The following is a 16,296-nucleotide window of genomic DNA, read 5'->3' on the forward strand; positions in this document are numbered from 1 at the left end:
TCACGTTTCCGTGATGGCAACTACATCGTAGCCTCCTTGCTCTACAACAGCTTCCAACTCCTCCTGCTTATTGCCCATGCTGCGTGCATTGGTGTAAATGCACTTCAGCTGGGCTGGCAAACCCTCAGCCCTCATAAAGGGAATAGCATTCATTCCCAATTGACTGGTCATTGGAATATCTAACCCCTCAGTGCCAGTTTCATCCTTTCCGTCACCAGATGTACTCGCCCCCACTTGCTCTGTGCTGACATACTGGTGGTCCTTGCCAGCACCCCATCTCTCAGGCACTGCAGTTCCACTTCCAGGCTCACTCCTGCCTAGCCTGGCTTTGTCCCCCTCCCCCTTCACACCTAGTTTAAAGCTCTATTTATGAGCCCTGCTAGATTTTTTAGTAAGGACTTTAGTCCCCCTAGTAGAAAAGCATGCCCCATCCCTAGTAAGGAATCCTAGGGGTGTGTGGGCCAGTCCATGATCAAAGAACCCAGTTTTTCTCCTCACACCAGGTTCAGAGCCAGGTATTAATCAAGTGATTCTTTTTTGACCTCTTGCTCCTCATTCCTTACTGTTGGAATGGAGCTAAACACTACTTGTGCCCCAGAGCCCTCCAGCGTTCTCCTTGGAGCCCTGAAGTCTCTCTTAATGGCTTTCAGCGCTGTGCGTCATCCTTGCTATTTTGAAATACTACCAGAGGCTAATAATCTTTCTCTTTCACCAAGGAGGGAAGTTTTCTAGTGACGTCCTGTCACAGCTGGGGTAATCCACGACACGTAGAAGTTGTGGGTAAAAGGACATCTTTATTGATTTTACAAGACTTTTTATACCCATTCTCGAGCTGCGCGTTCATGCACGCTTGGTTTAGCTAGAGACCAACAGTTCATAATTGGATGACTCCTTCTCAGTTGTAACTTCATAACTGGGTGATTCCACACACAGCCTGGCAGCTTCCTAATTTTGTTTACTCGGCTCTCCTTGGCGCCTTCCAGCTTCTCCAATGATACACGGGCATCTATTCAAGGCCAATGTTTAAGTTCACACACTCTGAGTCCCTGAACTAGGCGAGGCTTCCCACAACGTCCTTCACTGATGCCCCAGGTAAGCAGCAGACCTCCTTCTGGTGCGGGTCCGGTCTGCAGATGGGTCCCTCTGTTCCCTTTAGAAGGGAATCCCTCAAGACAATCACTCTCCTCTTCTTTTTCACAGAAGATGTTTTGATGGTCATTTGAGGATGGTGCAGCCTAGGGAATGTTTCTAGGCTGTGGGAGCCATCCTCCTCATCTGTGGGGATGGGCTCCACTTGCAGCGCTTCGTATTTATTCTTCAGGGGAATCTGGGGGTTTGTTGTCTGAGTGGGGACAGCAGGCTTCCTGCACCAGGCAGGAACTTGCTGCCATTCCCCATCTCTTCTTCCCCCAATCATGCAGTTGGCAGGTGGGTGGTGCTCAGCCGCACTAGCTCTGGCAGCCTGCTGAGTTTGTGAGAGGGCACTGCTCCACTGATCTTTCCCTCTCACACTCCCTGACAGTCCTTAGTCTAGTTACCTCCTCCCTCAGCTCTGCCACCAAGCGGGAGTTCCCCCACAAGCTTCCACAAGTGGAGCCAGTGCCAGCGGTGTGAGATGGTGTGGGAGGGGGCCACTGCCTGCAGCCCAGGGTCTGGGTAGCTGCATGTGCCCACTGAGGCTCTGTCTGGGTGACAACATCTATCCTGGCTGCTGCAGCACCCGGAGCAGCTTCAATTTTCTGTCGGGTGGCCACCATGGTCCGTGGTCCCTTTTGGCCGGCCTCCAGCCCCTCCCTGCTCGCTCGAACTGCCCCATTACACTAGCACACCAGTTTGCCACACTCCTGTTCACCGTGCTCCCTAGGGAGCGTTTAAATCTCCCGCGGTAGCCGCCGGGACCGCCCCCTCCCGTCAGGCACCGCGCGGGACCGGCCGCTTCCGGGTGTCAGGCGCCCAGCGCCGCCCGCCCCGCTCTCGCCTGGGTTTTCCAGGGCTTTTCCAGGCCTCAAATGGCCACCCCGCCGCAGTACTCACCGTCCTGCCGCTGGATACCGCTGAAAAAGCAGTGTTAATGGCTTAGCCGCGTTTAAAGACACACCTACAGTTCCCCAGCATTAATGACACTATTTCTGCTGCTATCAACCAGACTGCATAATTTGAACCAACAAATCAAAACAGAAACCCATCATTATCAGTGTCTTGTTCAACACATTAATCAATGACCTGCATGAGGGGACAGAGTGCACCCTCAGCAAGTTTGCTCATGACACAAAACTGGGAGGAGTGGCTGATACACTGGAAGGCTGCGCTGTCATTCAGTGAGACCTGGACAGGCTGGAGAGTTGGGCAGAGAGGAACCTAAAGAAGTTCAACAAAGGCAAATGCAGAGTCCTCTACCTTGCCCCATGCACCAGTACAGGTCTGAGGTTGACCCGCTGGAAAGTAGCTCTGCGGAGAAGGACCTGGGAGTCCTGGTGGACAACAAATTTACCATTGAGCCAGTAACGTGCCCTCATGACCAAGAAGGCCAATGGTATCCTTGGGTGCATCAAGAAGAGTGTGACCAGCAGGTTGAGGGAGGTTATCCTCCCCCTCTACTCTGCCCTAGTGAGGCTGCATCTGGAGTCCTGTGTCCAGTTCTGGGCTCCCCAGCTCAAGAAAGACAAGGAACTACTGGAGAGAGTCCAGTGGAAAGCCATGAAGATGATTAGGCAACTGAAGCATCTCTCTTATGAGGAAAGGCTGAGAGACCTAGGACTGTTTAGCCTGGAGAAAAGACAGAAGAGACCTTATCAACGCTTATAAATATCTAAGAAATAGAAGTGTTATACATTTTCACTTCTCTCTCTCTCTCTCTCATGACTCAAGTACTCAAAAGCACTCCCTATAAATCAACAGAATCAGCAAGGAAGATAAGTCATAAATATTTGAGGTAGGTTTCCCAGCAGAAACTAGACCTCACCGTTTCTTTTCAGGACTGTGCTAAAAGAGGTGTCCCAGCACTTCTCAGATTCAATATCCCTAGCTATGAAGTAAATTTAACCATCTAAGTTTATTTTAACCTTTGTCTACATTTGTGGGGTTCCCAGGGATTATGGGGAAGAGAACTGGATTTACAAGAATAGGAAAAATGGGCTGATCCAGTTCATTTCTCATTTACCAAGACTCATGTAATTCTGCAAAAGTTTTGGCTTTACTCTCATTTAATAAGTACTTTTAAAAACAATTTTTATTCACATAGCTTCAGAAAATATACTGCTCAATAAGCAGAAGTACAATAAGAACTCAGCCTAACCTCTCCTAAACACTCTGTGTACTTTAAACCATCACTTAAAATCCACACAGCTCCTAGAGAGAACATATACAGGACTTGGGCAATTTTATCAGTATCAGACAATCAAATGTTTAACCTGTTTCACAGAACTGCTGAATTATAGTCTTCAGTTCAGACAGAGCAGAGACAGCCAATTACTCTGCATTTACAAGCACAGAAATTTGGATTTGCAATATGTATCTCATTGCATTTTCAAAACACTTTACCTACATATCCCCAACCTATCCACCTATCAAGAGTCATGAATTACTGTCACCACCACCCCTACTAAATTCAGTCCTTAATCTGCCTCCTTCTCAAAGGTATTTAAGAAGGTATGGCCCTGAGTGTGCCTGAAGGACTACAGATTTGACTATGTCAAGTAATTTAACCTAGAGAAGAAGGCAGCTTTGGGGAGGGTGTCTCATCAATGTATACAAATACCTGAATGGAAGGTACAAAGAGTCAGGCTCTTTCCAGTGGTGCCCAGTGACAAGACCAAAGGCAATGGGCACAAAGTGAAACATAGGAGGTTCTGTCTGAACATCAGGAAACACTATTTTTACTGTGAGAGTGACCTAGCACTGGCACAGGTAGTCCATTGAGATGGTGTGAGTCTCCATCCTTGGAGATATTCAAAAAATGTCCACAGTCCTGGGCTACCAGTTTTAGGCAGCTATGCTTGAGCAGGGGGAGACAAGATGACCCCTGAAGGTCCCTGCCAACCTCAGCCAATCTGTGATTACGTGAAGTAAAAAGAGAAGGAAATCCTATAGCAGAAAAGCTGTTATCAAAAATGCCCCACAAGCTTCATTAGAGACAACTCTTAAGCTCTAGCATTTCTGCTCAGTCACAAAGAAAAATCAAGTGAATATCTACCTTCAATTAAATTATGTAGGGCAAAAGTCACTGGGACTTTAAATCCAGCAACATACACTACTACATCATCATCAGATAAAATGGTAAACAATGAAAACTGGAGTATGCGTATAAAGTTGCAAGGAGTTTTATACTTGCAGTCATAACAGAACTATTCAAGAAAGGCAATAAGTGTCATTTCCCAAGACATGTCTGCTATCTGGATATCAAGAATCAGCAAAGAAACCCAACAGTTTGAGGACGTGTATCAAAAGCCACAAGGTTTTCTCAAACACTAAAAACATCTGCGTACTCATTAACTTGCCTTCACCGAGCTCATAACACTATTTCAATCCTTCTCTAAACTAAGTTTCAGATAGCTAACACACTTGGCACGTTCAGAATACTCAGAAATTCATTCAGTGGCTAATAAAAGAAAATGAAGCACAAGAACAGCAAGTGCAGTACCGCTCCCCCTCATCACATTTAGTCACTTAAAGTTAACATCAGTATCTTAGGTCCCTCTTATGTCAGTCTCAAAACAGATCACAATTCAGTGATCTGAAGAACATGTGACTGAAAGCTGAAATAAAAGACTAATAACAGAAGACATCTGTCCCTTGGGGTATAAGCCATCAAAGCATGGACCAGAATTTCTCAAATACAATATATTATGTACAGCTTGACAGCAGACCAGTTTGGCACCAGGATTCCTTTCAGATTCATGTTGCTGAAATTGCATCTAAGACAACATGCAAGTTTGATAAACCAAGGAAGAATCTAAATGCCGAAAGAAGAAAAAAAGAAAGTCAGCAATAGCCTTCAAACACAGGGAAACATGGATAATGTGATAATACGAGATATCAGTCAAGTATTTACCATTAAATAGCCATGATTCAGTTAACATTTAAAACCAAACAGAAAGAGGAAACAAAACAAAAAAGCTTTCAGAAGCCACAGGCTTCATTCTATATTATTATATCCACCACCCTCAAAGCACCTAACAAAACAAATACAGCAGAAAAAAATATTCATTTGCTTTACTCAAAAGCAATCTCAATATGGTCTTTAAAGCATCATCCTACTTCCAGGAACAGTATTTAGGTCATAAGAAATATAACTGCAATGTTCTAGATGAAACGTATGCCGCACAGTAAAACTGCAAAAAGACTTCAGCTAATCATTAAAAATACTTAGGAATATCATCACAGTTACTGAATTCAAATTTTACACCTTCAACCACAGGGCTGCCTAACAGACTTTTTTTCCTCCCATTAAGCTATGCTAAAATAAGTGCAACCTGATGATTCAAACCTGGAAGTTGAGAAATAATTTGCATTTCCTTCATTTAACTTTGGATTCAAATACTCTCTCAACATGGGAAACATGTAATTGTTTTTAATGCAAAATGCCACACTCAGCCAGGTTAAGGTCTCCAAGATCTGTTGGAAGACTGATTTAAGAAACCGGGGAAGGAGAGGAACAAAGCTTCAAAAGTTTACCTTCAAAAGAAGCCACAATATCTTACAGCTTTCACAAAGACAGATAAACAAAAAAAAAATAATAATTTCAAGATAACAGAGTAGAAACAACTCCATCCAAGGGAAATGCAGTTATTTGCATAGCCTATAAGTTCTACAATCTAGAGCGAACATAAATAAAACAATGCACTCTGCAAAATAGTTATGTTGTAGCAAATGCAAGCTGAGCAAGCCATGACACCTTCTTAGGCAGACTGCATCACCTCTAATCTATATCTGCCTTTAGTTACTATTTACTCTTTGCAGCATTGAGAAGTAGTGAAGGGAAATGGACTGCAGGTGACCCAGGTGGGCAGGGAGTTCCAACAAACTGTCTGTTTAGACAGCCAAAATTAAAGAGCATGGACTTCCACGTTAGAGCAAAATGGAGAAACCCTTTGTACAATTTTTGCAAAATATGAACCTTAAAGTAATTGCAAAGGAGCTACATCACAGCCTTTCATCCGGGCTCTCACTTAAATGAGCTTAACCTGTTTAGGGAAGTTATATGAAAAACAGTACAAGTCCAAACTAGGTCTTCTCTGAAAATCAGAGGACACAATGGGTCAGTTGTTACTTACATGGTGCCTGGTAGCTACAGACAAAGCACCCTCCTGAACTTCCCCTTACATAGCTCCACACCAAACCCAAAGTTTCTGTTCCACATGACTGCGTGTTCCTTTGAACACAACTCTGCACGCCCATGCTCCTGATGTTAACAGACCTACAAGAGAGAAGCTTCAAACCAAGTTCACCCTGAGTGGCTCCCAAACAGCACAGAAATTTCAGCATGTATTTTTAATTTTATTTCACATCACAGAGTTCAGATCCTTGTCATCAGGCTCAAAGGTGCACCAGATCCCTTTCTACATCCAGTTTCTTGTAGAAGGGTTTCTACCAGTTCACTTTCCTGCTATAATTTTCTTCAGCAACAGTAGCAAACACAGAAGAGCCTTCCTTTTTTGTTTTTAAGTGCAACATAAGCCAGCCCAATGGCAAAGCCCTGCTTTGACTTGCAATTCTCAGCAAGAACACATAATTGGGGGCGAGGAAGGACTAGGTAGAGGAAGTTAAAAGAGAGAACAATTCATTCATCACCATGCCCTCAAGTAACCTACTATTGCTGCCAAGATGTTACTATCAGTGAATTCAGTAGCTCTGATCGTGACACAGCTGCCCTACCCACCCCCCCCAGTAATAGGGCACCCAAGAAGGAGGAGAAAGACAACACGTAAGTAAAGCCCTACACAAGGCACAAATCAATAGTTATTCACCCACTTGTTCCCTTCACTTCCTACCAGTCCTCCTTGGACCGACTTGAAATTAGGAAGGGGCCCAAAGGCACGTCCCCCTCCACCAGCCCTGCTTCTCCTCCGAGGGGTTCAGCTGCATCCCCCTTTCCTCTCAGCCCCCAGAGAGCCAGGAGAAGCACAAACCCATCAGAAGGGAAACTCCCAGCTGCAAGGAGATGAGAAACAAAGGGGATTGGATGCAGGACTCCCTTCCCCAAACAGAAGAGGCTGGAAAGCCAACCCGCCTCTCCCGGCACCCACCAGAAGTCCAGTGGGCTCCCCCTCCCCACACAACCCCAGGCTGGAACAGGGCGGGAGCTGCCCACATCTGCGGTCTATTCAGCAGCCCCTACTCGCACCCCCAGGGGGAGGGGGGCGACAACCTAGGGCAGGGCGAAGCTTCCTCTAGGCGGCCGCCAGGGAAAATAGAGCAGAGCCACTTCTCACACGCCGCCACCCCACCACCTCCCCCTCCAATCTCTCCACGGCCGGGAAGGGGCAGCTCTGGCAGACACTCGCCAGTAGACAAAAGTTCCCATTGGGACGGATCTGTCCCGGGGCCTGAGACCGCTAAGGGAGCAACGGCCACCCCCAGACCGTTGGGCGGGGAAGGGGGGCCAGGCCTCTCCTAGGCGCGCGGGCCCAGTACCCCCCACCATAGCTGCGCACGCGAGGCTGACCTTGAGGGAGAGGGACGCGTTCCCCTACTCCCTTCACACCTCGCACGGTACTTGCCCAATGCGCTCCCACAGTGGGGGCAACAGCGGCAGCAGCGGCGCCTACCACCGTCACGTGACCGCCTCACACGCTCGACGTTGTCGTCACAGTTCTTCGCCTTCTCGTTCGCCTCCTCCTTCTCCGCGCGCGCGCGCGCAACGCCACTCCCCCGCGACGTGATGTGACGTGACACAGCGCAGCGCGCTCGCCTACCGGCCTCTTCCCAGTCACGTGACCAGGACCCCACCCAACGCGCGCGCGTGACGGAAAAGGAGGGCTGGTCCCGCCCATAGCGGTGCTGAGTGTTTCTACGAGGGACCGTGGGGCTATACCCCTCGGGGTTTGATGTGCTGGCAGAGCCCGGCCAGGAGAACACGGCCCTACCTCAGCGCCTCTGTCAGGCCTGGTCCCTGGTGGAGTGGGATTAGGGACAGAGTGAACGTTCAGAATCATGCCTCAGTTCTTCTCTCGTTGGCTGAAGGAGTGGTTTAGACCAGGAACTCTGTTTTTTTCGATTTTACTTCTTATTTTAAGTTGGCTTTTCTGCCCTCCAGGGTTTTGGCTGGACTAATTATGAGTGGGTTTTGTCACATTAAAGTCTGTTCAGGTTGCCAGGTTATGTTCATTACCTTTGATGCTTCAGTCACAAATAGTGCTCACATTGAGCTGGGTTCTGCACTTTTTAGAACTCCCTTGTTCCTTCTCAATTTACTGTTCTCCTGAGGGCTTCATCCAAGACCTATTTAATATCCCAAACAATCTGCATGACTAGTGAGTCAAAAGGCTTCTTTGTGTTTTCTCTCCACAGTTGCTGAGACCAATGCCTGAGTAGCCAAGAAACCAGAATCAATTCTATGCTTAATTTTTTTTAAGTGTTACACACTTTTGCCAGGCTGGACACAGGGAGACACCTCATTGACGTGGAGGAATCCCAAGGTAAAGGATAGCTGTACCACAGGAGGAAAATGGCAAGGAGAGCATGCAGGGGACTAACAGAGAACAGCACGGCAGAGGTATATCAGAGCACTGTTAGGGTCCAGAATCTAAGAACGAGATGGCACGGCAAGCTGGTACAAAAATAAAGTACAAAATTTATTCTCTTGCACAAGAGGTTAAAAAACAGACTGGCCGCCAGGGACGCTCTTCAAGGGGAGCGACCCCGGCTGTACCTGTGGAGTTACATTTATAGTAAAAGCAGGCACATACAAAATCGTTAGTTGCAATCTTATTGGCTGATCTAGGGGTACATTCGGTGTATTCGTGTTACATTCTGAAGGATTCCAGCAATCTCTTATCGTCTGTGTATTCTTATCCCAGGGGCGTGTATGCAGTACCCTCCCATCCGTGCATTATCTCAGGGGGTATATGTGCGAACAGCTTCCACCCCGGCCTCCACCCTGCCATAACGGCTTTTACATTCCTTCCTTTTCTTTGCTTAATGACCCTCACAAGCATTTTGTGCAGCTTCTGACAACCCAAACTGAACAGTGACAGGACAGATGACAAAAAAGGAAGGCTGCTTGGCTCCCCAGGAAGAGGTGTTTCAGGTTGTAATATAGGAAGGAAAAAATAGCTTTTTCCCTTTAGGCTTTTTCCTGCTGTGCACTTTTCCTCACTGTGCATTTTTCCCGTTCTGTACAGCATCTCTGGTTGCCCACAATGTAGCAGTTGTACCCTTCTGGCATCCTTCTTTGTAAGGCCTGGCATTTTAAGGCAGAGCTCGCTTAGCCTATGTGGAAATTGATTCCTGCTTGGTGCTCTGCTGAGCAGGCAGAGTTGGTGAAGGTGATGGGGGCATCAGGTAGCACTATTCAGCCCCTGGTGCCTCCAGTGCTACATCCCATGTTTTTTGACATTTTCTGTGGTTTTATTTCCTTTATTGCTGTTTGCTCATCCTCTATCCCTTGACCCCATGCTCTCCACATAAGTAGAGAGGGCATCAAATCTCATTTTTTACCCTAAGCAATATTTGAAAATTAATAAGTGTTGTTCATGCTTCTGCTTTCTTTGCTTAGACAGAGTAGAAAGATTTATGCAGAATGCAGCCTGAACTGACATTGGCATTTATAACATAGATGGGCTGGAGCTATGAAAGTTCCTACTGCTCAGAAGCAGCAAGTCCTCCCTATTCCCATCTTTTCCCAATACGGTAGAGGGTCCTTCAGCGTTAAATTGATATTCACACCAAACAGTGCACAGGTAGTGTTGATTTTCTTGGCACAGCTATTGATATTTTGTTTTCTTACTATTGGAGGGAGAGAATTAATTATAGTCCTGTACAAAGTTTCACAAGCTTTGTGACAAACATGTCTGTAGCTCCATAATCTATGCAGATTTAATCGGTATTATTAGCATTCTTTCATCATGACTTTCATTGTGACAAAGGATGAGAACAAGGCTGAGATACTTAATGCCTTCTTTGCCTCAGTCTTCAATTGTAAGGAAAATTGTTCCCTCTGTGTACACACCCAGGAGTTAGAGGAGCAGAACAAAGACTCATGATCCATGAGGAGGTGGTTAAAGACTTGCTTGCCCAGCTAGACACCCACAAGTCTATGGGGCCAGATGGGATCCACCCAAGAGGATTGAAGGAGCTGGCGGATGTGCTGGCCAAACCCCTTTCCATCATCTTCCAGCAGTCCTGGAAGACTGGGGAAGTCCCACTGGACTGGAGGCTGGCTGATGTTGTGCCCATCTACAAGAAGGGTCACAGGGAGGATCCAGGGAACTACAGGCCTGTCAGTCTGACCTCAGTACCAGGGAAAGTCATGGAACAGGTGATCCTGAGTGCTATCGTGAAGCACATGCAAGAGAACTGGGTGATCAGGCCCAGTGAACACAGGTTCGTGAAAGGCAGGTCTTGCCAAACTAACCTGATCGCCTTCTATGACAAAGTGACCTGCCTACTGGATGAGGGAAAGGCTTCTTGGACTTCAGTAAAGCCTTTGATACAGTTTCTCACAGCATTCTGCTTAGGAAACTGTCACCTCTGGACTGGACAGGCGCACACTCTCCTGGGTGGAAAACTGGATGGATGGCCGGGCCCAGAGAGTGGTGGGAAATGGCGTTAGATCCAGCTGGAGGCCAGTGACAAGTGGGGTTCCTCAGGGCTCAATGCTGGGTCCAGCCCTGTTCAATGTCTTTATCAATGACCTGGATGAAGGCTTGAGTGTACCCTGAGCAAGTTTGCGGATGACACTAAGCTGGGAAAAAGTGTTGATCTGCTGGAGGGTAGGGAGGTTCCCAAGGGATCTGAACAGGCTGGACTCCTGGATTGTGACCAATGGCATGAGTTTTAACAAGGCCAAATGCCGGGTCCTGCACTTGGGGCACAACAACCCCATGCAGCGCTACAGACTAGGAGAAGTCTGGCTAGAAAGCTGCCCGGAAGAGAGGAACCTGGGGATGTTGGTTGACAGCCATCTGAACATGAGCCAGCAGTGTGCCCAGGTGGCCAAGAAGGCCAATAGCATCTTGGCTTGTATCAGAATCGGCGTGACCAGCAGGTCCAGGGAGGTTATTCTCCCTCTGTACTCGGCACTGGTGAGACCGCTCCTTGAATACTGTATTCATTTCTGGGCCCCTCACCACAAGAAGGATGTTGAGACTCTGGAGCGTGTGCAGAGAAGAGCAACGAAGCTGGTGAAGGGGCTGGAAAACAAGTCTTACGAGGAACGGCTGAGGGAGCTGGGGTTGTTTAGCCTGGAGAAAAGGAGGCTGAGGGGAGACCTTATTGCTCTCTACAACTACCTGAAAGGAGGTTTGATAGGACTGGTTGGACTCGATTATCCTGTGGGTCTTTTCCAACCTGGTGATTCTGTGACTTAGCAATCCTTTGCTAATCAAGATGGAGGATCACAGGAAAGCTGGGGAGGGGCTCTTTATCAGGGAGTGCAGCGACAGCATGAGGAGTAATGGCTTTTGGATTTAAGAGGGGAGATCTAGATTAGACATAAGGAATAAATTTTTTACTGTGAGGGCTGTAAGGCACTGGAACAGGTTGCCCAGACAAGTTGTGGACATCCCATTCCTGGAGGTGTTCAAGACCAGGTTGGATGGAGCCTTGAGCAACATGATCCAGTGGGAGGTGTCCCTGCCCATGGCAGGGGGGTTGGTACTAGATGGTCTTTAAAGGTCCCTTCCAACCCTAACCATTCTATAATTCTATGGGTATTTGATGCGTAGCACGCAAAAGCAAAGGCTGAGAGCTCTTGGGATACTGTAGTCAGATGGTGTGGTGCCAGCTGGAGTGTGCCTCTGAATATCACACAGGATTCTGCCCTGGAACATTTGGAATAGGAGGAAATTAAACAGGGATACCCGGACAAAAGCATTGTGAATTCCTCTCTGCTGTACATGGAGTAAATATAAATGAGTAAATGGCATATTTCACTGCCAAAGCTTCCAGAGGAGAGCTGAGGGAATAAACTGTTGGAGGCTCAAGGACACAACTCCAAATACTCAGTACATCAGGCTTGGAGAGGAGACCCTGCACTAAACACAGCGAAGCTTTGACCAGGCCTGGCAGGCAAATTCTATCCACTGCCTGTGTCAGGACATTATCTGCTGTTACAAGGATTTTTGACCTTTTCACTTTTCCAAATACTAAAGAATAATCCAGTACTGGTGCAAAATCTGCCAGACAGTGTGTTTAAGCTTATTTCAGCATTGCTTTTCTCAGTCACCTACTACAGATGATGCCTTGGCATTCTGCATGACAGTCACATTTAGGAGTCGGGGAGGGGAAACCACTCATGTTAAGAATATTTGGACTGTTCAGAAGTCTGGTTGGCAAAGTCCCATGGGAGACAGTCCTTAAGGGCAAGGGAGCCCACGAGGGCTGGGTGCTCTTCAAAAAGGAAATCCTAGCAGCTCAGGAGAAAGCCATCCCCGTGTTCTGGAAAAAAGGCGGCAGAGGAAAAAAAAAGCTTGGTTGAGCAGGGAGATCTTGGGGGATATCAAAAAGAACAGAAATGTTTATGGGCTTTGGAAGAAGGGACAGACGTCTTGGGTGGACTACAGGAGGGAAGTGAGATCATTCAGGGAAAAAATCAGGAGGGCTAAGGCCCAACTAGAAATCAGATTGGCTAAGTCAGTGAAAGATAACAAAAAATCCTTCTATAAATATATAAATAATAAAAGGAGGACTAGGGAGACCATACAGTCCCTATTGGACACAGAAGGAACAACCGTGACAGGGGATGAGGAAAAGGCTGAGGTACTTAATGCTTTCTTTGCCTCAGTCTTTAATTGTAAAGAAAGTTGTTCCGTCTGTGTACACACCCAGGAGCTAGAGGAGCAAAATGAGGCTCCCATGATCCAATGGGAGGTGGTTAGAGACTCGCTTGATGTCCCATCTCTTAATCGCGGCACAGGCCTGTCAGTCTGACCTCGGTGCTGGGGAAAGTCATGGAAGAGGTGATCTTGAATGCTATCATGAAGCACATGCAAGAGAACCGGGTGATCAGGCCCAGTCAACATGGGTTCACAAAAGGCAGGTCTTGCCAAACTAACCTGATTGCCTTCTATGACCAAGTGACTCGGCTGCTGGATGAGGGAAAGGCTGTGGATGTGGTCTTCCTGGACTTCAGTAAAGCCTTTGACACAGTTTCTCACAGCATTCTGCTTAGGAAACTGTCAGCCTCTGGCCTGGACAGGCGCACACTCTCCTGGGTGGAAAACTGGTTGGCTGGCCGGGCCCAGAGAGTGGTGGGAAATGGCGTTAACTCCAGCTGGAGGCCAGTGACAAGTGGGGTTCCTCAGGGCTCAGTGCTGGGTCCAGCCCTGTTCAATGTCTTTATCAATAACCTGGATGAAGGCATTGAGTGCACCCATAGCAACTTTGCGGATGATACTAAGCTGGGAAGACGTGTCGATCTGCTGGAGGGTAGGGAGGCTCCAAAGGGATCTGAACAGGCTGGACTGCTGGGCAGAGTCAAATGGCATGAGGTTTAACAAGGCCAAATGCCGGGTCCTGCACTTGGGGCACAACAACCCCATGCAGCACTACAGACTAGGAGAAGTCTGGCTAGAAAGCTGCCCGGAAGAGAGGAACCTGGGGATGTTGGTTGACAGCCATCTGAACATGAGCCAGCAGTGTGCCCAGGTGGCCAAGAAGGCCAATAGCATCTTGGCTTGTATCAGAATCGGCGTGACCAGCAGGTCCAGGGAGGTTATTCTCCCTCTGTACTCGGCACTGGTGAGACCGCTCCTTGAATACTGTATTCATTTCTGGGCCCCTCACCACAAGAAGGATGTTGAGACTCTGGAGCGTGTGCAGAGAAGAGCAACGAAGCTGGTGAAGGGGCTGGAGAACAGGCCTTATGAGGAATGGCTGAGGGAGCTGGGGTTGTTTAGGCTGGAGAAGAGGAGGCTGAGGGGAGACCTCATTGCTCTCTACAACTACTTGAAAGGAGGTTGTGGAGAGGAGGCAGCTGGCCTCTTCTCCCAAGTGACAGGGGACAGGATGAGAGGGAATGGCCTCAAGCTTCGCCAGGGGAGGTTCAGGCTGAACATTAGGAAAAAATTTTTCACAGCAAGGGTGATTGGGCACTGGCAGAGGCTGCCCAAGGAGGTGGTTGAGTCACCTTCCCTGGAGGTGTTTAAAGCACGGGTGGATGAGGTGCTGAGGGACATGGTTTAGTGTTTGATAGGAATGGTTGGACTCGATGATCCAGTGGGTCTCTTCCGACCTGGTTATTCTATGATTCTATGATTCCATATCACCCTGTTCCTGGTTCAGGATTCTGCTCCACTTCTCTGTTACAGACAAGAAATGAAAACCATCTGTTCTTCACAGGCTCAAGCTGCAGTGTATCTTCCCTCTTGCTAATGCCCTGTTCTACTTTCCACACTGCCAACCCTTGCCCCCCAGACTCATTGGACAATTAATGACTGAACTGAAGTTTCAGCAACATTTGTACTTGAAATAGTTGCTATTTCATTTGTGGAAACAAGCCCTTCTAGTATAGTTGCCATTCATTGATCCATGGCATTGAAAGCAGGAAAGGCAATAATATCCGTGTCTAGCCTTCATACAGCCCAGGCCATTAAAATTCCTAACATCCATGGGCTGCATTAGTCTCTCATGTCTCAAGATCATCCTGGGAATTCATGTTGGACTGCTTGATCATTCTTCAGAGTTGGTGTGTCCCCAGAGACAGACCCCTGCAGCCCTCAGTCCAAGTTTTCTCACCTTGTAATTGGCTGTATGAAAAGGGTGATGCATTTTCACGTGACCAGAATCTGAAATTGCTCTGTACAACCACCTTAATCCTATTGTTATTTTCCATTCCTCCAGTCTGTTTCACAAAACATTTTATCTGTGTTGAATTTGTACTTATTTCCAGATTGCTGAGACAGTTCAACGCATCTAAGCCTGATATTGATCATTGGCACAAAGTCTAGCTGGAGGCCAGTCACTGGTGGTGTACCCTAGAGTTTGGTCCTGGGGCCAGTGCTGTTGAGTATCTTCATTAACAACTTGGACAGTGGAGCAGCGTACTGCCTCAGAAAGTTCACAGATGACACAAAACTGGGAGGAATGGCTAATGCACCAAATGGTTATGGTGACGTTCAGGGGGACCTCAACAGGGTGGAGAAATGGGCCAAAAGGAATCTCATGAAGTTCAACAAAAGGAAGTGTGAAGTTATGCACTTGGGAAGGAATAACCCCGTATGCCAGTGTGGACTAGGGCCAACCATCTGAAAAGCAGCTTGGTAGAGAAGGACCTTGAGGTCCTGGTGGACAAATGGACTGTGAACCAGCCATGTGCCCTTGCAGCAAAGGCCAACAGCATCCTGGGCTACATTAGGAAGAGTGTTGCCAGCAGATTAAGGGAGGTGATCCTTCCCCTCCTCTCACTAGTTCAGCACTGGTGAGACGCATCTGGAGTGCTGTGTCCACTTCTGGGCTCCACAACACAAGAAAAATGTGGACATACTGGAGGGAGTCCTATGAAAAGTCACAGAGATGAATAAGGTACTGAAGTACCTGACATATAGGTACAGGCTGAGAGAGCTGAGATTGTTTAGCCTGGAGAAGAGAAGGCTCGGGGGATCTTATCAGTTCCTTACCTCATGGGAGTGACTAAAGAAGATGAACCCAGAATTCTCAGTGATGCCTAGTGACAACACACAAGTTGAAACACAGAAAATTCCATTTCAACATAAAACTTTTTTTACTGTGAGGGTGGTCGAGCACTGGCACAGGTTGCCCAGAGGCTATGGAGTTTCTATCCTTGGAGATATTAAGAACTCACCTGAAGATGGTCCTGAGCAGCTTGCCCTAGTTGACTCTGCTTTGAGCAGAGTGTTGGACTAGGTGATTGCCAAAGGTCCCTTTCAACCTCAACTATTCTGTCATTCAGAGAGTACAGGAACCCAGCATTTGGGGATATGATTCGACCTCGCTGACCATTTCTTATTCCAAGAGTGTGTTAGGGGTTAATCCTCCTAACTCGTATACCGTTCTGTCTGGCAACATCTACATATAGTGTAAATAAATGCCTACTCATAAACGCCTACTACGTATTCATGACCTTTGCCACTTCATATTATAATTAGATTCAAGAAGCTTCTCCCATACTGGCACAGG

The 16,296-nt window shown here is 47.4% G+C and overlaps 1 protein-coding gene across 3 annotated transcripts in view; it reads right to left on the minus strand.

Annotated features, from left to right (window-relative positions):
- The window catches only part of LOC138733825 (ubiquitin-associated protein 2-like), a 112,757-nt gene extending 104,938 nt beyond the window's left edge, over positions 1–7,819 (minus strand). For all 3 annotated transcript variants that reach the window (XM_069881311.1, XM_069881310.1, XM_069881312.1), the window contains exon 1: positions 7,719–7,819. The gene's annotated coding sequence lies outside the window, so the exon portion shown is untranslated. The remainder of the gene's footprint in view (positions 1–7,718) is intronic.
- Positions 7,820–16,296: the final 8,477 nt, after the last annotated feature.

The sequence above is a fragment of the Phaenicophaeus curvirostris genome (genome assembly GCF_032191515.1).
Source record: "Phaenicophaeus curvirostris isolate KB17595 chromosome W unlocalized genomic scaffold, BPBGC_Pcur_1.0 scaffold_35, whole genome shotgun sequence".
Classification (NCBI taxonomy): Eukaryota; Metazoa; Chordata; class Aves; order Cuculiformes; family Cuculidae; genus Phaenicophaeus; species Phaenicophaeus curvirostris.